The 23532-nt window shown below is 44.3% G+C and overlaps 1 protein-coding gene and 1 long non-coding RNA gene across 2 annotated transcripts in view; one reads left to right on the top strand and one right to left on the bottom strand.

The window, feature by feature from the left end:
* Positions 1 to 23532, top strand: part of PRKCE (protein kinase C epsilon) — a 315220-nt gene that overhangs the window by 4971 nt on the left and 286717 nt on the right. The gene's annotated exons all lie outside the window — the stretch shown is intronic.
* On the bottom strand, positions 10403 to 19991 carry LOC309529757. Its single transcript, XR_014218420.1, has 3 exons — positions 16326 to 19991; positions 15187 to 15328; positions 10403 to 11816 (listed from the first exon to the last, which is right to left on the bottom strand). It is a non-coding gene; the product is annotated as an uncharacterized lncRNA (long non-coding RNA).

Below are 23532 nucleotides of genomic sequence, written 5' to 3'. Positions count from 1 at the left end.
TACTCTGAAACATTTCTTTTTAAGCGTGCACTTTAAAATGTAAATTTTGAAGTGGCCTTAAGCAAATATCCATTGGCACGGGTATAAAGAAGCAGAAAGCAATATAGAATTGTATTGGTAATTTAAAAGGAGGAATCCTTACGTTGACGTAAATCACCATTGTTCCTTAAATGGGGGTGCTGGGAAAGGGGAAGCGCACAATTTTAAATAGCGTCACCTGCTGGGATCCTTAGGGCTGTCTTGAAAAAGAAACAGATGTATAATTGAAATGAGTTTGTATTATTTTTCTTCTTCCTGAAAGTGGCTTCCTGAATTCATGATTAAAAATTTTAAAAAATAAACCTTTGTCATCAGTGGGTTCAGTGTCAGATAAGATGCTGTAAAATCAACAGGAGTGGTAATATTTTATTTTATTTTATTAAATGCTAGTAGTTGCATGATGATCGATCAGTGAATCCCATTTGCTGCATCAATAACCAGCTTGTTGTTTTAAACAGGGGTGGGAAAGCGGTTTCTAGGCAGCGGCTGATGAACTACATCTCCCATCAATCTCAGTCACCATGACCAAAGGTTAGGAATGATGGGAGTTGTAGTCTGGATGGTGCTGAGTTGCCTACCCCAGTGTGACATCATCCTCATTTATTAAATTTATATACCGCCAATTAACAAGATAAAATAAAACACCTCTGTGCCTCGAGTTGACCCGTTCTGTCTCACTGGTTCCATATCTCTAATGGTCCATTAGTGCTCTCCATGTCACATGATCTTATCGGGTGATTATCACACGCCTTTTAACATTAAATACACCTGCCCGCTGCCTGCCCCAGAAATACATTGGTGGCTGGTTCTCACTGGAACTGGTAGGAATGAAGGCAGCAAGAGGTGGAGCCAGAGGCAGTGACAGGCAGAGCCATTCCCTGATTGGTCCTCAGTAAGGAGGCTAGCAGGGGGGGGGGCTAACTGAGGGCACACTGGTGTGGCGGGGGCAGTGCTCCATTTACCCTGATGGACCACTGCCCCTATGCCTCCCCTGTTTCTCTCTCTCTCTCTTACACACACACACACACGTACCTCCCTCCTGCTCTCAAACACTGCAGTTTTCATCCCAGGCTGCAAAGAGGACAAGCACATCCCTCAACTCTGTAAGGCATAAACCAGTCCCTAGTAACATGCATTTAAATAGAGGTACAGTTCAAATTAAAATCCACATAAATCAGGCATCCCCAAACTTGGCCCTCTAGCTGTTTTGGGACTACAATTCCCATCATCCCTGACCACTAGTCCTGTTAGCTAGGGATGGTGGGAGTTGTAGTCCCAAAACAGCTGGAGGGCCGAGTTTGGGGATGCCTGACATAAATAGTCTGAGGTGGTCTAAATCGGCTTATGCACGCATAAAGGTTGTACATACATTAATTGAACGTTCATGTAACATGTACTTGGATTCCTTGTATTTACTTTTATAAAATTATTACGAGCGAAAGAATGATTCAGAACTTGAGGAAACTTTCTGGATTAGACCAAAGGCCCACTTAGTCTGCTCTGCTCTCATAGTGGCCGGGCAGAAGCTGATGGGGAGCTCCCAAAAGCACTTTTCTCACTTGTAATTCCCAGCATACTGACAGTGAGGGCAGCCTTGTTCCAAATAACAATTTTAAGTATGTATTCGATCTCCCAGTTTCCTTTAATTGCATTCTGTTTTGCCCCTACTTTATTGTTAGTGTTTCATTTTGTTTTTCTTTGCAATGCTATTTTTAGGGAAAGACGTCCAGGTAGGACTCAGCTTAGCCAGTAGAGTGTGAGACTCTTAATCTCAAGGTCGTGGGTTCAAGCCCCACGCTGGGCAAGATATTCCTGTGTTGCAGGCGGTTGGACTACATGGAAAATACTTAGCTTAATGGAGCAGTGGTCAAACTCTTCATGTTCCTGCTCACAATTTGGGCAAACACTGTCTTTTTCTGGTCCCCAACGGCAGGTATTAGAGCGAGAATGGCAAACGTGTGACCCTCCAGATGGGGTTGGACTACAGCTCTCATCAACCCAACATGACCATTAGTCATGTTGGCTGGGGCTGGTGGATTGGGAACATCTGGTGGGCCGCAGGTTCACCCACCACCCCTGTATTAAGGGAACATTGAGATCTGACATGTTAAATCTCTGATGTCTTACAGCTGCTTTTCTGTTAGCATCTAGCATAATGCTCTGGCGCACTGCTCCCAGAGCTGCATTTTCTTATTAGGTTAAGAGTTGCCAAAATCCAAGCGCGCTGATAACATGTCCTATCAGCATATTAACAGCTTGATTACATTCCTCAGTAAAAACTTAAAGATAATTATCAGTGGTGCGGTTGCGAGCAAATGTCATTCTTTATCTGGGAATGTCGGCACGAAGGAGTGTTCCAGAATTCTAGAACAATAGTTCGGGAATCCATATGCAGAGGTGGCACCGGAGCCAATTCTGTGCATTAAAAAAGAGCGCTCTATTGTTTTCGATGGGGAGACACAACCCCTTTGGAGTTAGTCATTTCCCTTGCGTTGGTTGTCATAGTTCATTACACATATTTCAACATGCTGTTTGAGATTGAAACTGTCAATTTTTGAGACTCCGGATCCCTCTCATCCCAACCTGCAACTCTTGACCCCAATTTAATTTGTTTTTATCGTACATTTATGTCTCCTCTCTTACTTTCTTCTAAGTCAACACAAACATTACTAAGAGGGAGGCAGCAGTGCCACTGGATGACTTGAAGGCGGGTCATGTCCCACCCATTGAAGATGGATGGGTTTTAAGAGATTGGAGTGTTTTGTTCTTCTGCAGGAAGATGCTAGATATTTTCTCTCTCTCTCTGTTATGACTGTGATGTAGACTGATTCCATGGTTACAGAGCAGCGATACACAAGTAGAGTGCTAAAGAATCACGATAGCAACTGTTGTGCTAACATGGCATGCATGCACAAAGCAGTTTTCCATTTAGATTGTGGAATATTCGGCAATTCACCAAACAATCCAATCCTTTATTGACTTACATGGGCTACATCTGAATCTCAGGAGATGGCCAATGGGAGACCTTATTTTATACAATTGCTGCCATGTATCAAATGGTTTAATGGTGGGATGAGGTCAAGGAATGCTTCAGTGTGGTGGGCGAGGGGGGGGGGACTGCATACTTACAGCAATGGCCATTTTTGAAAGCAGCAGTTAGAAATATAGCTATTTGTGGCAATAGTGCATCTTTGGCAACAGGTTTTGAGACTGGTATGATTTTTCTAGAGTGTTGAACACTGGCTTTTCAAGGTTTGATGCTCAGGGAACATCATGAAGTACAGAATGGAAAAGCTCATGCCTGTTGTTGTTTGGTTGTTTAGTCGTGTCCGACTCTTTGTGACCCCATGGACCAGAGCACGCCAGGCACTCCTGTCTTCCTCTGCCTCCCACAGTTTGGTCAAACTCATGCTGGTAGCTTCGAGAACACTGTCCAACCATCTCGTCCTCTGTCATCCCCTTCTTCCTGTGCCCTCAATCTTTCCCAACATCAGGGTCTTTTCTAGGGAGTCTTCTATTCTCATGAGGTGGCCAAAGTATTGGAGCCTCAGCTTCAGGATCTGTCCTTCCAGTGAGCACCCAGGGCTGATTTCCTTCAGAATGGAGAGGTTTGATCTTCTTGCAGTCCATGGGACTCTCAAGAGTCTCCTCCAGCACCATAATTCAAAAGCATCAATTCTTCGGCGATCAGCCTTCTTTATGGTTGAGCTCTCACTTCCATACATCACTACTGGGAAAACCATGGCTTTAACTATACGGACCTTTGTTGGCAAGGTGATGTCTCTGCTTTTTAAGATGCTGTCTAGGTTTGCCATCGCCTTTCTCCCAAGGAGCAGGTGCCTTTTAATTTCGTGACTGCTGTCACCATCTGCCGTGATCATGGAGCCCAAGAAAGTAAAATCTCTCACTGCCTCCATTCTCCCCCTTCTATTTGCCAGGAGGTGATGGGCCCAGTGGCCATGATCTTCGTTTTTTTGATGTTGAGCTTCAGACCATAAGCTCATGCCTAGAATAGGGCAAAGATTCCTTGATGCTTGCAGGCTGCAAGTTCTAACAATTGGCTGGCAAACATTGCAAAAACCAACTGCAGGGCTATATAGGCAGCCAAGTTATGCCCAGAGTAGATCCACTGAAATCCATGGACCTACATTTGTCACGTCCATTAATTTCAACGGGCTTACTACTTTGAATAGGACAAAGGTTGGATACAGCCCAAAAGGCTGTAACCCAGTGCACATGCATCTCAAATACAACTGACTTCTTAAGAGCGTTCTCTGAGAGGATCAACCATTGCAGCCATAGTGAAGAAAAATGAATGGCATTGCTAATAGGCCAGCTTGGATGAAGTGCTATGGCATGACAGTGACAAATGTGTGCTTTGAAGGAAGGGCTTTGATTGGCACTGGTCAACTTTCATGCTTAGAATTCTCTGCCAGAGCATCTTTCCGCTGTTACCTCCCAGCTCTGTTATAATCCTCCTCAAATTCAAATTCATCCTTTTAGTTCAATGTCCCAGTCCTCTATTTATAATATTAGTATGCTGTTACAGGCTCTTCCCCTTTTTGTTGTATTCTCCCTTCTTTGATGAACTTTAGATTGTAAACTCCTAAAGGTGGATTTTATATATAAATAAATACACACACACACACACACCACCCTACAAAGCACCTTGTTGAATTGATGGTTCTACATAAATAATAAATCCAAGCTTCTGACCTTAGCACATCAGGCTCAAAGCTAACATGCAGCCTGTTTTGTCACAATTAGGAGGCTGGGTGTAGACTTATCTGGGAGTGTACAACTGATGCTCTGATAATTTTGCTTTGAAGTGAGTTTGTGTAATAGGGAGGAGAACATACCGGGCCTGGAAATGAGGACTCTAGGTTCATATGTCTGTAAGCTACCTACCTGGCTGCAATCACGTGTGCTTTTAATAAGGCTGTAAAAGGCTACTCGCCATTGTGACTACCTTCAGAATCAGAGGCGCTGAAGAACAATTTCTGGGGGAAGAACATTAGGCAAGAACAGCTGGCTTCCCATAGGTATCCAGTTGGCCATTGTAGGAAACAGGATTCTAGCCTAGAAAGGCCTTGATCTGATCTAGAAGGGTTCGTCTTATGACCTTAAGCCCCACTGATTTTCCTCTTTACTTTGTTCCACATCTGTAAAATGGGGATATTATTGTGGTGGTTTTTTTTAGAAAAATGCTGTCTTTCTGCCTCAAGGAATAATAACCATAACACTGTTGTGAGGATATATCCCCCCCCCCGAAAGCATGCATAGGATTAATTGTTAATTGTGCCTTTTGAAAACAGGACCCAAAGCATTTTTAAAACGCAGATAGTTCTGTCCTGCTCTTACAAGAGGTACCTGCCAGCCTCCCAATCAAGGGTTTGATCAGGTTTATGCCTGCTTCACTTCAGCAAAACTGCAGGCTCAGAAACTCCCAGGCCAGAGCAGTGGGTTAAATTCAACACAGGAGTTTATTTAAGCCAAAAATTCAACCCCGGAACATGCTTTGAAAGCAAAGTGTTAAGCTTGGAGTATGTAAAGTACAAATATAATAATACCTTTATATATATAGAATAATATATAGTAATATATAGAATCTATAATCGCATCTGAGCATGCATAGAAGTTTGTTTCCTTCACACCTAAGTCACCATGGGCCAATTCCAGCGTTCGAAATTTCCCGGGCGCGAGGCACATTTAGCTACCGGCGAGGGTCCAGTTGCGACAACGTGGAGATTTCTGGGTGCCAGGTTTGCAACGGACATCTCCATCGAGCGAGCTGACTTGTGTGGCGCGAAAGACACACATATTGTGCGGCTGTGCCGCCGCATGAATCACGAGGCATCTTAGTCCTCCATCATCACATCGAGAAAAGTAAGTGCAGGGCTGAATACAGAGAGCAAGCTACAGTCAAGCCATTAGGTTGAGATCATAGAGTCATAAGATAAAGGTAAAGGGACCCTTGACCATTAGGTCCAGTCGCAGACGACTCTGGGGTTGTGGCGCTCATCTCGCTTTATTGGCCGAGGGAGCTGGCGTACAGCTTCCGGGTCATGTGGCCAGCATGACGAAGCCGCAGTGCACGGAAACACCATTTACCTTCCTGCCGGAGCGGTACCTATTTATCTACTTGCACTTTGACGTGCTTTCAAACTGCTAGGTTGGCAGGAGGCCAATTCTGGATCCACACGTCCTTCCACAGTGGGGACATAGGTTTCCGGGCAGGAGTTGATCACGGTGTGGATTTGCCATGCATGCCTTCCTCTTAGCACGTTTCTCCCTTGCGTCCTGAGTTCGAGTGTCTTCAAAGCCCGTGACACCTTTGGTAAAGGCTTTTCTCCAACTAGAGCGCTCACAGGCAGGTGTTTCCCAACTGTTAGTGTTTATACTACATTTTTAAAGATTTGCCTGGAGAGAGTCTTTAAACCTCTTTAGTTGACCACCAGCATTATGCTTTCCATTGCAGTGCATTGACCAAACTGTAGTTTAGTGGAAGGGCGCACATGCCATGCATGTGGAAGGACCTACAGAGGAAGCCCTGGGGTCTCCATGGAAAAGGGTCAGGCAGGAGGTGATGGGAAAGCCCTCTCCTCCAGGACCCTGGAGAGCTGCTGTCACTCAGATTAGACAGTTCTGTTCTAGCTGAGGAAATATCCTTGCCTGGTATTAGGCAGATAGATGGCTACCAAACAGTCCAAATTGGGTTGTTTCCCCTCCCCTGTCTTGAGTTTGTTCCTTTTTTTGTACTTCTGCAAAGCTTGGGATTCCCCCCCCCCAAAAAAAGGACATACCTCTCTTTTTTGTGCTATTGCTATTTTTCCTGGTTTTTTTCTTTAAAAAAATACAGTTTATTGAATCTTTAAAAACAACACCTCACATTGATGAACACATTACATAGGGAGAGGTGGTAGACAAGAGCGGAAAAAAATAAAGATAAATGGAATCTTCTTACTGAAGAATAAATATAACATAAATGTTGATGAATATGACAGTTTCTCTATGTGGTAAAATATTAATACATACACACATTATAAATACTTACATTATACATTTATGTGTGCGTATATATTAATATTTTACCACGTAGAAAAACTGTTACATTCATCAACATTTATAGCATACTTCATGAATTCAGTGAGAAGATTCCATTTCTTCTCCTCCTCCTCCTTCTTCTCTTCTTCTTCTTCTTCTTTCATTCCTGCCTACTGTCTCCCCCTCTAATCGATTCTTCAGGTTTCTACCTTCCAAATTTTTGGTAGCTCATCCTTTACATTTAGTGTGTGAATGGTGTCCCTTTGGCTACGCAAACGAGGCACTCGCAGCCGGACAACGGGAAAGAGAGGGCTTGATCCTGAGTCTTATCAGCTTAAACATGATGGTTGTGAAGGATCACTGCAATAACATCTCTGAGTTCTTTTGAGCATTAACACCTCCCGCAATCTACATTATCATTATCATCATCCGAACATACATTATCCAGATTGCTTCATTACCTAAATTATTTAGCCCTTGCGTTGGAGTTTGTGGGTTTTTTTCTCCTGAACAGGGGGTACAGAAAAGTGAGGGTTTTCTATAGGGCAGGCCAGGTTCCTCACCACAGCCATTCAGGGCCAAGTTAGTGTGTCAGACTAGGACCTGGAAGATCAGGGTTCAAATCCCCACTCGGCTAGGAAACTCAACAAGTGACTAACAGAGGAGTCGCCACCTCCTTTGGCTTGCTTGCTTTATTTATTTATTGCATTTGTTTATTTATTGCAATTGTACCCCACCTTTCCTCCCAAGGGCTCAAGGTGGCAGGCATTGTTCGTCTCCTTCCCAATTTTATCCTCCCCAACAACCCTGTGAGGCAGGTTAGGCTGAGAGAGAGAAAGTGAGTGGCCCAAGGTCACCCAGGGACCTTCATGGCCGAGTGGGGATTTGAACCCTTGACCCCCAGGTCCTAGTCCTAGCACTACGCAGTAGGTACGCCTAGCCACCAAGGCCACCTGCGCCTCAGGTTGTGTGGGAAAGGGGGGGTTCACCCACAGCTGTCCCTTTTGTTTTCTTCCATCTGACTACAGTGGATGCTCGGGTTGCGAACGTGATCCGTGCGGGATGCACGTTCACAACCTGCAGCAGCGCATCTGTGCATGTGCGGGTTGCAATTCGGCACTTCTGCGCATGCGCGACCGCCAAAACCCAGAAGTAACCCGTTCCGGTACTTCTGGGTTTCAGCAGTCCGCAACCCGAAGAAATGCACCCTGAAGCGTTTGTAACCCGAGGTATGACTGTACTTTAACAGTAGGGTTGCTCCGGGGGTTGGCGATGTATGCCACCCTCCCGCCAATTGGTGGCACAGGCCTTGTCAAGTGCCCACCTCAGCCCTGCCGCAGCTTGTTCCGAAGCAGTCGCCGAAAAATGGCTGCACTGTGGTCCTCCTTATAGGGGAGGAGAAGGAAGCGCCTCCGTTGCAAACGATCACATTGCTTGAATTAAAGTGAGATATCGCAGGTTTTAGTCGCACATTCCTACGGGTTTCTGTGAAAGAATGCAATAAAGCTGCACTTAAGCTTTATATGCTGGCCTGAATTTAAGAACCTCTGTCTAAACAAGTGGCCTTCCAAACTCAGAATTTTTTCTTTTTCTTTTTGGTTTGTGTGTATGATTGGGGGGTGGCGGTGGGGAGGTTAGCAAGGATTTGTTTGACTGTCATGTGATTGCACACATGTGCAATTTCTTCCACGCCACAGTCTTGCCAGCTCCAAAGACATGTCAGCGAGATGCTCTCCTTTCAAACTGTCCTGTTTTCCACTGCCTGATTTGTTTCGTGGTAAATGAGAGTATAAGGGATGCAGGTGGCGCTGTGGGTTAAACCACAGAGCCTAGGACTTGCCGATCAGAAGGTCGGCGGTTCGAATCCCCGCAACGGGGTGAGCTCCCGTTGCTCGGTCCCTGCTCCTGCCAACATAGCAGTTCGAAAGCACCTCAAAGTGCAAGTAGATAAATAGGTACCGCTCCGGCGGGAAGGTAAACAGTGTTTCCGTGCGTTGCTCTGGTTCGCCAGAAGCAGATTAGTCATGCTGGCCACATGACCCGGAAGCTGTATGCCGGCTCCCTCAGCCAATAAAGCAAGATGAGTGCCGCAACCCCAGAGTTGGTCACGACTGGACCTGATGGTCAGGGGTCCCTTTACCTTTTTAAATGAGAGTATTGCTTAATCGCATTTCACTGCAGTGGAGATGTCTGTTGGCACTTTACCTCAGTACGGAGGCGACAGGGGTCTCCTTGATTCGCTGTTGTATCTGAAGCAGGATATTGCAGCTCTTGTCTTTCCCCAACTGAGGACGCTCCCCAACCCTGGTCCAAACAGAACTCTGTTCCTCCCTAAGAACTTTCCTTTAAGTTGCTGCGTCTTGCTTCCCTTTCCGTATTAGCACATTGGAAAAGACGCAGGTTGTGGCGGAGGATGTGAAGGAAGAACCTTTGGGGAAGCAGGTTGTGGTTATCCAGGGTGCAAATTGCTGAAATGTCCGGATGTATGGCAGCCTATGTCGGAAATGTAGATTTTGGTGCGTTTCCTTAAAAATAGCTCAACAATTTTGCAAAAAAAAAAAGCTCAACTTTTGTTTTTGGATTTTCACTTTTTGAAATATGGCAACCCTAAGTTATCAACGGCTGTGCACTTTCTCTCGTTCTACGCCAGGGTAGCCATCTTGATTGAAACAAGAACAGACTGAGGCAAGCTGTGGTTTTTCCAGGTTGAACTGGTTTGATGCTCCTCCATTCTGTCAGGATTTCAGTCAAAACCAGGAATCTGAACTCTGTTAATCCTGGTGTGCTAAGTGACTTGACCCATAGCTCTCCATCTCCTGGCATTTTGTCATTTTATGTGGCTGGGGCAACCAAGCCAGATGGATGGGGTATAATAAATAAAATTACTATTCGTAGTAGTATTAGTATTGTGCTCTGAATCTAGAGGCAGAACAACATTATTGGTTGGCTTTATATAAATCTGTGGCCACCCAGATGCCAGTGGAGTTCAACAACCACAGCCACCATGGTCTGTAGTCCATCTGTACCCTTATTTATGTAGTAAATAAATAAATAGGACCGAGAGCCATACTTTTTATAATGGTTGGGAGCCTGGTGCCTTCCATGTGTTGTTGGACTACAACTCCCATCATGCCTGACCATTGCCCAGGCTGGCTGGGGCTGATAGCAGTTGAAGTCCAACAACACATGGGTGTCCCTAAGGTTCCTGTTCACACCCCATGAAAATCACAACACAAGTTAAAGCAAAAATGCCAGTTTTATTCTTAGGAAGGCAGCGCAGAAAGCAGTCCTTTCTGCTTCCATCTGGTGTGTCCCCCCCCTCTAAATTGCCCCCCAAAGTAGCTTTCTCCACCCTCTGCAGGATTTAAGAATGCATTTCGCTCTTGGCGTGGCATTCTCGCCCTAGAGAGCTTTGCCAGTTTTGAGTTGTTTTTTAAGTTTTAGGAAGCTAGCAAAGGACTTCTTTATTGTGTTTTGGAGTTTATTTGGGGTGGGGCAATGTGGGTAATGGCTGAACTTTTTAGGAGTAAATCTTGTGCATGAGAAATATCTTTCTGGTGTTTTTTTAAAAATAAAAGACATTTGTTTTTGTTAATCTTTGGCGTGATGCGCCTGTTGCCCCATGTGGCCAGGATGTTAGTTTTACAAGTAAAATAAATAGGGCTTGCTTTTGAGTAAGCCTGGTAAGGATCAGACAACAGCATTCCAAGGTCTGCTTTCAGACCTTGAAAAAGTTTTCTGGGAACCAAGGGTTGCCAACTGGCCAGAAAGCTAAAAGTTCTGGACTGTTTTCTGTCCCTTTAAGAGAGGATTGATTGGCATAAACAGCAGGTGAAGCCTTCGGAGGCATGGAGCTGGACCCTTAGATCACCCAATTAAAACTCTTGTTAAAGAGACATCCACAAGATGGATAACTAAGGCGTTATCACATGCCCTAGTAAGAAATCAGGGCTGGGTATGTCTTGGAATCAAATGCAGAAAGGGAATTGTTTTGCAATTATTACTAGATACAACGGGCATCAGCCTTGTTGGCAGACCAACTCTGCAAACGTGACATCATCATCATCATCATCATTATTATTATTATTTCCCCAGCCACTCTGAGCGGCTTCCAACAAAATATTAAAATACAATAGTCCTTCAGATATTAAAAGCTTCCCTAAACAGGGCTGCCTTCAGATGTCTCCTAAAAGTCTGGTAGTTGTTTTTTCCTTTGACATCTGGTGGGAGGGTGTTCCACAGGGCGGGAGCCACTACCGAGAAGGCCCTCTGCCTGGTTCCCTGTAACTTCACAGTGAGGGAACCACCAGAAGGCCCTCGGTGCTGGACCTCAGTGTCCGGGCAGAATGATGGGGGTGGAGACGCTCCTTCAGGATACTGGGCCGAGGCCGTTTTAACGGTCAGCACCAACACTGAATTGTGCTCGGAAACGTACCAGGAACCAATGTAGGCCTTTCAGGACCGGTATTATGTGGTTTCGGCGGCCGCTCCCAGTCACCAGTCTAGCTGTTGCATTCTGGATTAGTTGTAGTTTCACCTTCAAAGGTAGCCCCACATAGAGTGCATTGCAGTAGTCCATGCGGGAGATAACCAGAGCATGCACCACTCTGGCGAGACAGTCTGCGGTTGGCATGAAGGCTGGCAACATCAACCCTGCCGCATGGTGACCGCAGTGCCTGGCGACAGGCGGTCAGGTTGTGTATCCAGAGCAGTGACCAGAGGAGGAATGACTTCTGCGAAGAAAGAAAGCCAAGGTGCATCTGTAGCAGCACAACTGGATGCCTTCGCAACAAAACATGTCTCCCCTGCTTTGGTCTCTACTGCCACAGCAAGCGCTGCAACCTTCCAACATTTTATCTTTAACCCCAAAGGCTCACTGCTCCATTGTCTCCCGAGACAGATTGATGCCATCAAGATATAAATGAACAAATTAAATGGAGGGAGTCAGGTTTTCTTTGTGAGGGAGACTTGTGGGTTTCAAAAGCTCCCTCCCTTTGAGTTTGAGTACAGCTTGGACCACCTGGCCCCATCACACTGGGGGAGACTGATCATAACGCTAGTATATAGCAATTAGTTAATAGCAATCAACTTAAGCAATGAGTTATAATGGCTTTGTGGCCAAAATGGGGCTGCAGAGAAACAACCAGGCAGCATCAGTATCCTTGGGGAAATCCCTAGGTTTGTGGAAGTTGGAAAAAAAAACATCGGGAGGGGGTTCCCCCAAATACTCTGAAGATGACTGAGAGTGCTGAGTGACTACTACTGGGGAGGGGGAATGGAATGAAGTATCGCAGAACCATAGAAGCCATGGCAGGCTGGCGGGGTGAGCTGAAATATCCCACGCTGCAACGCTTTCTTTCCGATTCCACTTCTAAAGCGCTGCATTTTGCACCAGCGAGCTTCTTTACTCAAAACGAAACTCTTCGCTGAGAAAGGATATTCCTCCAGCAGAGGCTGGTATGGATAGAAGGAAGGAAAAGAACAGATAAACGAGATGCAAACACATTCATTTGGGGACTCTGGCAGTAGCCCTTGCAAGGATCATGCTGTAGCCAACAAACTGCTGCTCTCTGTGTGCTGATTTAATTGTAAAGGTTGCCTCAGTGACTGCCCCTGCTTCTCAGCTTTTTGCTTGGCCTCCCCTTGCCTGCTGTGATAACTCACTGCAGCTGACAGAGCCAGGAGTTCTGCTGTAACCAGAGGACACGGAATTAAATCATAATCATTTTAGTGCAGGTCAGCCGCACGTTGACCTCTTCTTATGCTTCAACATGCTGTGTTCATAGCAGACTCGTGGAGCAGACGTCCTTTCCCTTCTAACGATACTGTTCTTCTTTCTTATTCATTGAGTTTTATCAGTGCAGCATGCATAAAATGTCCAGGGCGATGCATATGGAAGACTTTGCTTTTCCACTATAGTATTATATTATTATTATTATTATTATTATTATTATTATTATTATTATTATTATTAAAATGTATAGACCACCCTTCATCCAAAGATCACACTGGGCAGTTTACTGTAGTCAAAATGCAATTTAGGAGGCTGAGACCTACCCACATAGGTACCAAGGGCTGGCAGCCAGGGTGAGTCAAGAGAGCTCCCACCTAATCAGGTTAGGATAAGGATAAGGAAAATAATTCAATTTGAAGCACTTTCTTAATCGGTAAAGGTAAAGGTACCCCTGCCTGTACGGGCCAGTCTTGACAGACTCTAGGGTTGTGCGCTCATCTCACTCTAGAGGCCGGGAGCCAGCGCTGTCCGCAGACACTTCCGGGTCACGTGGCCAGCGTGACGAAGCTGCTCCGGCGAACCGGCACCAGAGCAGCACACGGAATGCCGTTTCTTAATCAGTAGGTGAACCAAAACACAGCTGTCCTTCAAACTTCACCATTATCCAAATTTTGCTATGCGGTTTGATAACCAGACATTGTTGAAAGTGCATATATTGGGGGAAAGCGTGCATAAACACAAATACATTGGTGAAAATGACACACGCAAATGCACTTTGTGTGATTGTTATATGCCTGTAAGCTTTATAGAGAGGTCATTGTACAAAGCGGTTTAGAAATTATTTAAGCAAACCTTTGCCCAGGTATTTTGCCATGTAGCGCCAGCTGGACTTGTTGATAATATTTTTGGATTAATTATAGTAATTATATATTAAATTGCACCTATGTGTATAAATTAGCTGATGCAAAGTTGCGTCCTTTGACTCAAGGTGATTTCTTTTGATGAATTTCCTATTTCCTTAGTGATATGTAAGCGGCCATCCTAAATTTAAGCCCTGCAGGCTTTCCCTGCAGAGAGAACTGAACCCTGATCAATGACAGGTCTAGCACACACAACACACCCACCCACCCGGAAAACAAAATGGGGAGCCTTGATTCACCAAGCGCAGGGCCCAGGAAATAGAGAATGTTCCCTGGGAAATGATGGCAGTTGCATGTGAGATCAGTAGCTATGGTAGTTTTTCATGTCGTGCTCCAAGAAACTGAGAAGGGAGCTGGCTTTGCAGAACAGCGCTGAAGATAATAAGGGCTTTGGAATCTAGGCCATGTGGGAAAAGGCTGGGAAGACCAGGGCATCTTTAGCTTAGAGAAAAGAAGATTATGGGGGAAGTGTGATAGCCGTTTTCAAACGTGCAAAAGGGCTGATTTAAAGAAGAGAGGACCTGTGGTCAGCAGAGCTACATTTGGGGGGTGCCTGTTGTTTACCAGCAGAAAGCAGGCACTACTTTTAGGGTACACTGCAGAAAATATAGCAGTTCCTTGAGGTTGGATAGAGAACAGACCACTTCTACAGCACCTGGTGACTGGTACTCTTGCCAATTTGGGGGTGTGCGTAGGGGAAATAAAACTTCTACGTACACATTTCCAACCATTTAGAAAATAACGTATTTGAACACATTTGATATGATTTGTTTGTCTCGTTCCGTTTATGATTCACTTCTCGGGAAACATCTTGAAGCGATTTAACAGTAAGAGCGTATATAAAACAATTTCGTATATGAAACCATTTGAATTTATAGCTTTCGTTTCTTAAAAGCATTGCATAATCAGTTTTATTCTTTTGATTGTCTTATAGCTTTACATTCATCATTTTGTTTCCTTTTTGCTTGAAGTAGGGTTGCCATATTCTCAAAAGTGAAAATCTGGACAAATGTTGCTGAACTATTTAAAATGACTTTTAAAATATTTTATACCCCCTTGCCATATGTCCAGGTTTTCCTGGACATTTTTCTGATTTGCAGAGAATCTGCCCAAATGCCATTTTCCACCTGAATTCTCAGGCCTGTCCAGGAAAACATCTCATTTTATATTTTATTTTTAAAAAATACAGGATTAAAACACATAAACGTGAAGGGTCTTATTGCTATCCAGTCTCTGATAATAAAACACTCATACAGGATGAAGAAACCATACTGTTTGTCAAGACTCAAGCCTTATTTAAATGAATTTGTGGGCATCAAAACTGACATGTTTTAAAATATTCTGGCAGTTACAGTCTCTTTAGACAGGACATGTACTCTAGCCAAGTGAGTCCCCCCTTTTTCTAATTTAAGTCTGAGTAGCTTGTCACAAATCTTTCAAAATCCTTACTGCTTAATCCAAAGTTTGGATCGGAGACCAGCTTTCTTCTTCTTCTAAGCAAGATTTGAAGTGTGAGAAGATCATTTGGCAAGTGCTACAATCTCTGGGAAGCTGGGTTGAATATTAGGAAGTAAAGCTGAAGACTTGAAATCTGTGGAATGCAGAAATATAACGTATACCTAACAAATGTGTAGAGAAGATAGGGTTGCTTAACCATGGTTTCCAGACCCTCTTTGAATCATGGTTTCATATACTGACTTGCCATGGTTTATGCATTCTCTGAAGTCTCTCAGGCTCACTCACCTCACAGAGTGTTTATTGTGGGGAAGAAAGGGAAAAGGAGATTGTTAGCCACTTTGAGACTCCTTCGGGTAGTGATAAAGCAGGACATCAAATCCAAACTCTTCTTCTTCCTGGAGTCAGGAAAGGCACAGTTTGCCATTTCCTCCCTGAGCCAGTAAACCATGGTTTGCTTGTAGACTTGAAACCAAGTTTCTAGCCGGGGGCCCAGCAATGCCCATCCACAGAATGCCAAACCATGGTTTTACATTGCTTCTGACTCACTTCAACCCACTGCAATATCAGATTTTTTTTTCCACAGCAGAGATGGTTGGCCTTTCTCTTGGCAGCAGGGTTATCAAATTTTGCACTAAAATATTCCAGTACAGTGGTTCCCCGCAAGACAAATGCCTTGCAAGACAAAAAACGCGCTAGACGAAAGGGTTTTCCGTTTTTCGATGTGCTTCGCAAGACGAATTTCCCTATGGGCTTGCTTCGCAAGACAAAAACATCTTGCAAGTCTTGCGATTTTTTCCGCTCCCCCCCTTTTTCTAAGCTGTTAAGCCGCTAATAGCCTTTTAGCCGCTAAGCCTTTAATAGCCGCTAAACTGCTAATAGCGCTAATCCGCTAAGCCGCTAATAGGGTTGCTTCGCAAGACGAAAAAACCGCTAGACGAAGAGACTCGCGGAACGGATTATTTTCTTCAGAATTGATGCACGGGAGGGGAAGGCAGTTTTACGTTACATTGCTTCTGGGATGTAGTGTTTTGATGTATTCCAGCCTTGTTTTCATTACAAACAAACAAACAAACAAACAAACAAACAAACAAACAAGAAATACCTTATACATACATTGTTTTCCTTCTCACCTTATCATTAAAACACTGTTTCCCCCGGCATTCCTCTCAGCATTCATCTCAGCCCAGCGCTGAGAAATTGTAAAACAGAAAAATTAATAAAAATTAGTACTGTATATATAAAAAAGAAAACACCAGATACAATACATCACATAATTTTGGATTGCCCTCTTCTCGACTCCAATCACAGAGACCTCCTAGTGACTCCCTTACAGCTTAAAATATCGATTTATGAAGAGTCTGTAATCCAATATTTGTTGAGGGATGATACTCCCAAAACTTTAGGGGTACTTAGCCAAGATATTTAAAGCTAAAGTTGCCTGCTTTATTCAGTGGTGGCTATCTAGTCTTTTATATATTGTATGTGTTTGGATTATCAATGTATTTGCATAACTTTGTATGCTTTTTTATACATACATTTCAGAAAGATGCTCAAGGTGGCTTAAAACATGGAAAAAAAATACCTAAGTACAACAGAAGAAAAGTAGTCATAAACAATAAATTAAACGTAAAAAAAATACAAAAACAAACCAAACACTTTCTACACAAATCACAACAGAATCTAAATTAAAGATACAGAAAACCAACAGCAAGAACCCCCCCCCCATAACAACAAAACCCCAGCCCAATAGTTTGTTGTAGCTGGAGCTTTTGTAGCTGGAGTCAATCAAGGTCATGCCCTCTCAGGCCTGGTGGAAAACTAGGGGGAAATTAGGGGAAGAAGAACAAAATCACTGGGTGAGTTTTCATCTTGATGTCCCTGCAACTGCCCAAAAGGAATGTTGGCAGTATCTGTTGTCCTTCATGGCATTCAGCAGCGGGTTGGGGCAGAGCCTTGAAGCCAGTCTCCGGACATCAGCACCACTGCAGCTTTCATGGATGGATAAGGATCGAGTGGACAAGGCAGCAGCAAGGTCAAGGCTGCATGTATGTGCCACCGGGGCCAAGCCACCACTCCTGGTGGCTCACCTTGGCAGGTTGCAGCGATGCCGGTGGCAGGAGGCTGTCTCCACCCTACTGCACCACCAGCTAGTGCTGGCATTTGCACTGTACAACACTGGATTTCGTACATGATCCATTGTTGCATTTCTATAGTCGTTGCCCTGGCTTTTGACACTTGAGAGAGATGTTTTTTGGACCTGTTTTATTTCAGTTAATTGTAAGTTGTTTTAAACTGTTTTTCACATGGTGTTTTAATTGTTGTAACTGTTCCAGGACCTTAGGGCAAATAATAATAATAATAATAATAATAATAATAATAATAATAATAATAATAATTGTTGTTGTTGTTATTCGTTAATAAATTAACAGAGATAGCTTTCTTAGTTGCCTTTTTGCCTCTCAGTGATGCTTTCTGAAAGATGGAGGTTCTGCTCTCTTGGCTGCCTAGGGCTAAGGGGGCCCTTCTATAAAAAGGGGCCTCGTTTGGGGTGAGTTCTGGATCTGTTTTATGTGCATTGTAGGTACTGTCCGGGTTGATTTAGCTCAGGCCTGTCATCAAGTAGGCAATGAAGGGGGCAGGCCTGAGCAATAGCCACTGGAATCTTGTTTATGTAGAAACCCACTTAACACATTGTACAGATGACATGAATAGACTACTGTTTGCAGAATTACAGCCACAAAACTGTTTGAAAGTCGTTCCAATTAATTTGTCTGGCTCAAAACAGATTGGACCAGCCCAGTGTTCCTGCAACTTCCTGCTTGACAGCCGTGTCTCTCTACTTAATAAGCTGCAGCAATGCTTATAGGGAATAAATTCTCCCTGGCGTTGCCCAATTGGAACTGGTCAGGCGAGTTTTATGGCCGCGTGGTTGACGGGTGTTTAGAGTAGTTCTGCCCATGACCTGCTCTGCTCTGTCGATTGCCTTTTCTGCAGCCCCATGTGCTTATTCTCCCCATCTCAATCTGTTTCTGAAATGCAGGGAGCGTGCCTTCAAGTTACCACCCCAAACTTGCAATATGTTTTTTTTCCTTTTTCTGACAATCCCTGTTGTTGTGTACAGCATCTCCTCGAAAATATCTTTGCTGTGGATCAATAGATTTATTTTTGCTTAGCAGGCATTTGAGGTGGGTTGCATATGAGTGTGATAACTTCCTCCATCTGCTACGGTAGAATTAGCTCGCCTCTAACCAAGACAGACGTGTAATCACCCTCTCTTAACCTGCCAAAAGCCTCTGATGCAAAATATTGCCTTCCCCTGGGGTGCAAATGTTTTTGCAGAATTTAAAAACCAGGCAGTTGTTTTTTTTTTAGAAGTGGGCATGGAGTCCCAAATGTACTAGTGAAAGAACAGAATCTGTTCTCTCTGGTGATTTGCATTTATTTACTCCCCATCCTTAACTTTCTAGGCAATGCTTAATTGAGAGGGTTCAAGCCAGTCTAGAACTTGGGCCCTCAAAGTCTGAGGGGCCATATGGCAAGTTGTTCTCCTGTATCTGGTGGGCCCCTGGCCATGGGCTTGCGTGATGCAAGTGCAGCAGGTGGCCATTTTGATTCCCCACAATGCTTCAGACAGCACTACAATGTTGGAGACACTGTGAGAAATTTAAAATGGCGGCTTGCCAGCCCAGGCCAGATATCAGTGCTGGTGTATCCAACTGGGGCAGAAAGCTGCAGAAACTCGCAGACTTTGAAACAGTCCCTTTCCCCAGTTATTGACTTCTACCATGTAATGTCTTAACTAGTGGTGAACTGCATTCACGGCTGCCGCTGCTCCTTACTGATTTACATGCTCTCAGTTTGAGTGCTGATATTGGAAGACGTTCCGGCGCAACTATGACTTGAATGATGTCCCACTTCCCTGAGAAGGCTATGAAGGGAAAGAAAAGTATTTTGTGGAAGCAGTAAGTAAGGCGGGGCGATAGATATATTGATATATCATCCAAAACCAGTTTGAAGTCCATATCATGGTGTCGGTTTCATAATTTCCGACCTGGAAATATATCGCGAATCAAAATGTGTGTGTGTGTGTGTGTGTGTGCGTGCGTGTGCTATGCAAAAATCACAATAAGGAGAAGAGTTTGGATTTGATATCCTGCTTTATCACTACCCGAAGGAGTAGTGATACCCGAAGCGGCTAACATTCTCCTTTTCCCTTCCTTCCCCACAACAAACACTCTGTAGGGTGAGTGGGGCTGAGAGGCTTCAGAGAAGTGTGACTGGCCCAAGGTCACCCAGCAGCTGCGTGTGGAGGAGCAGAGACACGAACCCGGTTCTTAACCACTACACCACACTGGTGGGAAAAATCGCGAAGCCAGCCAACGCTTCTCTCAATTCCTGTAACCGTTGTTAACTCTGTTAACTTTGACAGTTCAGCTCTGCCCAGCCTCAGGCAGGGGGGCAGCGAATCACAAGAGCAGGCACCGGCAGCAACCATGATGCGGGAAAAATTGTGAAGCTAGCCAGTGCCTCTACATAGCTCTACCCTTATTTCAGACATTGTGATATATAGTGGTACCTCGGGTTGCAGACGCTTCAGGTTACGGGCACTTCAGGTTACAGACTCCGCTAACCCAGACATAGTACCTCGGGTTAAGAACTTTGCTTCAGGATGAGAACAGAAATTGTGCTCTGGCAGCAGCAGGAGGCCCCATTAGCTAAAGTGGTGCTTCAGGTTAAGAACAGTTTCAGGTTAAGAACGGACCTCCAGAACGAATTAAGTTCTTAACCCGATGCACCACTGTATCGGCATATCGCGACGTTGAAAACTAGGTATCGCCCAGCCCTAGCGGGGAAGTGAGGAGAGAAAATGAAGGTGGGGGTGAGAAAAGGCAAAGGGGAACAACAGGGACCATGAGAGGGGTCAGCAAGGTATAATAATAATAATAATAATAATAATAATAATAATAATAATAATAATAATATCTTTATTGTCATTGCCCCCTCTCGGGGACAACGAAATTACTTGGCTGCTCCATCCACCCAGGTAGGGCACTCCACACAAAATCAACAACTATAAAAACACTAATTAAAACAATACAGTATAATACAGCAAGGAAGATTAGATGACTTTCAAAGTCCAGGCTTCCCATTCAGGGCCGAGATCGCTCTGGGGAAGAAGCTGTTCTTAAGACGGCTCGTTCTTGTCTTCATCGTCCTGTATCTCCGTCCCGACGGCAGGAGCCTGGGTCAGTTCACTCCCGCAGAGATCGCTCCGTGGGCCTGATCGTGTCTGTACAGACGCAATTTCCGGCGTCTGCATCTCTGCAGATGCGATTTCCGGCACCACAGAAGTGAGTCCCCACTCCATGCTGCACCAGTTTAGCGCAGCGCACGGAGACTCGCTGAGCAGGTGGCTCAGTTCGGGGGCGGCTCATGAGTCATTTAAATGACTCCTGTGGGCTGCTTGTGGCCCATGGGCTGCAGGTTGCCAACCCCGGGACTGATACTGAGAAAATTATGAGAAAAGGAGAAAAGAGGGTTGAAAAGATGAAGAATAAGAACGGAAACCCACAATGAATGGGGAGGCAAGTCACAAGAGTAGCAGGTAAGAGGGGGAGGTGAATAGACCCAGCAACATGCGTGAGAGACTTTCTGTCCTCTTGAGAGGCCCAGGTGCCAATCACATGGCCCAATATTTGTGTTACCAGGGATGATGGGATGCCTGGGTTTCTGTGTCCTCCTTTTTCAATTACTCAGCAGTGTACATAAGCTTTGGCAGTGGACACACATAAACCACGCAAGCGTGAAGTAATCAAGACAACAAACACACCAAAATAAAGAAAGCGCTGTTTTAAAATAATCGCTGGTTGTCTAGATACAGATCGTCCGCTCACGGTCTGCTACTAGCGATGTGCTTCTTAGAAACATTGCTTTGACTATGCTATCTTAAAAGGAGCTGCTCTTGCTTGCCTGTTTGTGGTAAAAGGCAGAAGAACTGCCCGACAAGGCTGTGCCTCTTAAGTGCCACTCAAACTGCCTGCAGTGCTAATGCAACCCAACAATATTTAATTTAGCTCAGCATTGTCTGTAGATTTTGGAATTCTAAATCCAAAGGAGAGACAAGGAACCTGTGGCGTTCCAGAAGTTTCTGGACTACAACTCCAGTCACTGGTAACCAAACAATTTAGCCCCTGTGTTGCAAACAATAGTCAATAATATCCAAGGCAACACGATGACCAAATACAATGATACGTTATCAATATACACTCTATATAATATGAAATATATGAAATCACATAAACAGAAAACTTATGAATCTCTGAAAGTCACACAATATGCACTCTTAATGGATTCTCTTGAAAACAAATAAACATAAGTCTTATAAGTCTCTGAAAGTCTTTGAAGACTATGCAAGTCTCTGAAAGAAGCAATGTATCAGATTCTTATCTGGTGAAAACATGCTGTAAAGCTTTGTTTATGGCGTCCAACGCTGCCGAAGTAGTTCGCAAACAGACGTTGCGAACAGTGATTCTGGATATACCCACTGTTTTGTGGAATTCTTCAGCACAGCAGAAGGATGCAGAAATACTTCATAAACCCATCTATATGGTGAATGGAAGAGTAAAACAACAATTGCTATGGAGCAGCGGTTATGTAGTCACTGCTGGCTGGGGCTGATGGGAGTTGGAGTCCATAGCATCTCAAGGACCACAGATTCGCCATCCCTGCACTAAACAGTCAACTCTCTATGGTTGCAAGGCCACAACCATGGAGCAGGGTTGCCCTCTTACGCCACAGCTGTCCCTCAGTTATGGGCTCCAGCATCTATTTTGGTGAGGACCATTGTGACATCAGATCAGATCAGTCAATGGTACCAAAAGAGGTGGAGCGATCAGAGATGAGCTCAGAGATATCATGAGGTGCCTGTTGTGCAGATAAGCTAAAGTTAGCTAAAGTTATATTTTGCCCCATTCTTCAGAAATAATAACCAAGGTTCAGAGAGGTGATCAATATATGTGCCTTGAGACATTGACACTGCCAGTTGTCTTGGATTAAGGGAAATCCCTGAAGTGATTTCCTTTTGTGTGTTTGCCATCCATTGAAAGAGGAGGATTGAGAACGAAACCTGAGAGAGGTCTATCTTATATTGCCCCAAACTCCATAGTAGCAACAAGATCAGGTTATTTTCAGGATTAGCACAGCGCTTATGCATGTAGAGGTATGTTCTGAAGTGACTAATGTTGTTTCAGAAACAGAATTTTTTTCTGACTTTATTCATACATTCAAAAGATTTTTTAAAAATATATTGCCCTTTGATCCTATTTCCTTGGTGGGTTACAATAAAGTATAAAAATAATTACAGTGTAAATGCGAGCATAAAGCAAAAATATGGGTGGTGTAGGAAGTGAAGAGAAAAGGTCAAAGTTGTGAGTAACAGCCGTAGTTACTGTGAATATAAAGTAGCACTGTGTAAAATAGAGATGTGGAATCCTTACTTACAGAAATTTTAACTTATTCACCACTGTTAGATCCTGCCATTCCCACAAGAGGCTTAGGGCTGTGTAGATGGGAGATTGTCAATTTTATTTTTACAAGAGAGTTTAGGCTGAGAGACAGTGATTTGCTCAAGTTATTTCTGGTCCAAATATTTGAGCCTTCCTACATTTACATTTCCCACAGTGCTCTGGACTAATGCTATGCAATACAGTGGTACCTCGGTTTAAGAACTTAATTTGTTCCGGAGGTCTGTACTTAACCTGAAACCGTTCTTAACCTGAAGCACCACTTTAGCTAATGGGGCCTCCTGCTGCTGCTGCGCCGCTGGAGCACAATTTCTGTTCTCATCCTGAAGCAAAGTTCTTAACCTGAAGCACTATTTCTGGGTTAGCGGAGTCTGTAACCTGAAGCATATGTAACCCAAGGCACCACTGTATTAAAGTGGCAGGTGACCCCTAACTAGCTCCAGTGTTAGAAACTCAGATGGATAAGCTAGGCGCCAAATGGCTCCTTCAGCCAAGGTTACAGTCACCAAAGCAAAATGCTTAGTTGCCATTTTTGGCCAAGACGGCTCTAAAGTCTTTACCTTGGTTCTCAAACACCTTGGTACGCAAACAACTTGGAACCCAAACACTGCAAACCCGGAAGTAAGTGTTCCAGTTTGCGAACTTTTTTCGGAAGTCGAAGATGCTCCATTTTGATTTGAGTGCCACACTTCCGTTTTGAGTGTTACGCTGAGATCTGTCTGTTTTTGCTATTTATTTTGCGTTTTTGTGGCTCTTTTGTTTTTGTTTTTGTGTGGAACCCAGTTCAGCTACTGATGGTTTGATTGTGTGACTG

Source organism: Podarcis vaucheri (genome assembly GCF_965113315.1).
Source record: "Podarcis vaucheri genome assembly, chromosome: 3".
NCBI classification, from domain to species: Eukaryota; Metazoa; Chordata; class Lepidosauria; order Squamata; family Lacertidae; genus Podarcis; species Podarcis vaucheri.
Note: the sequence above shows the minus strand (reverse complement) of the source record. Positions and strands in the feature narration are given on the sequence as shown.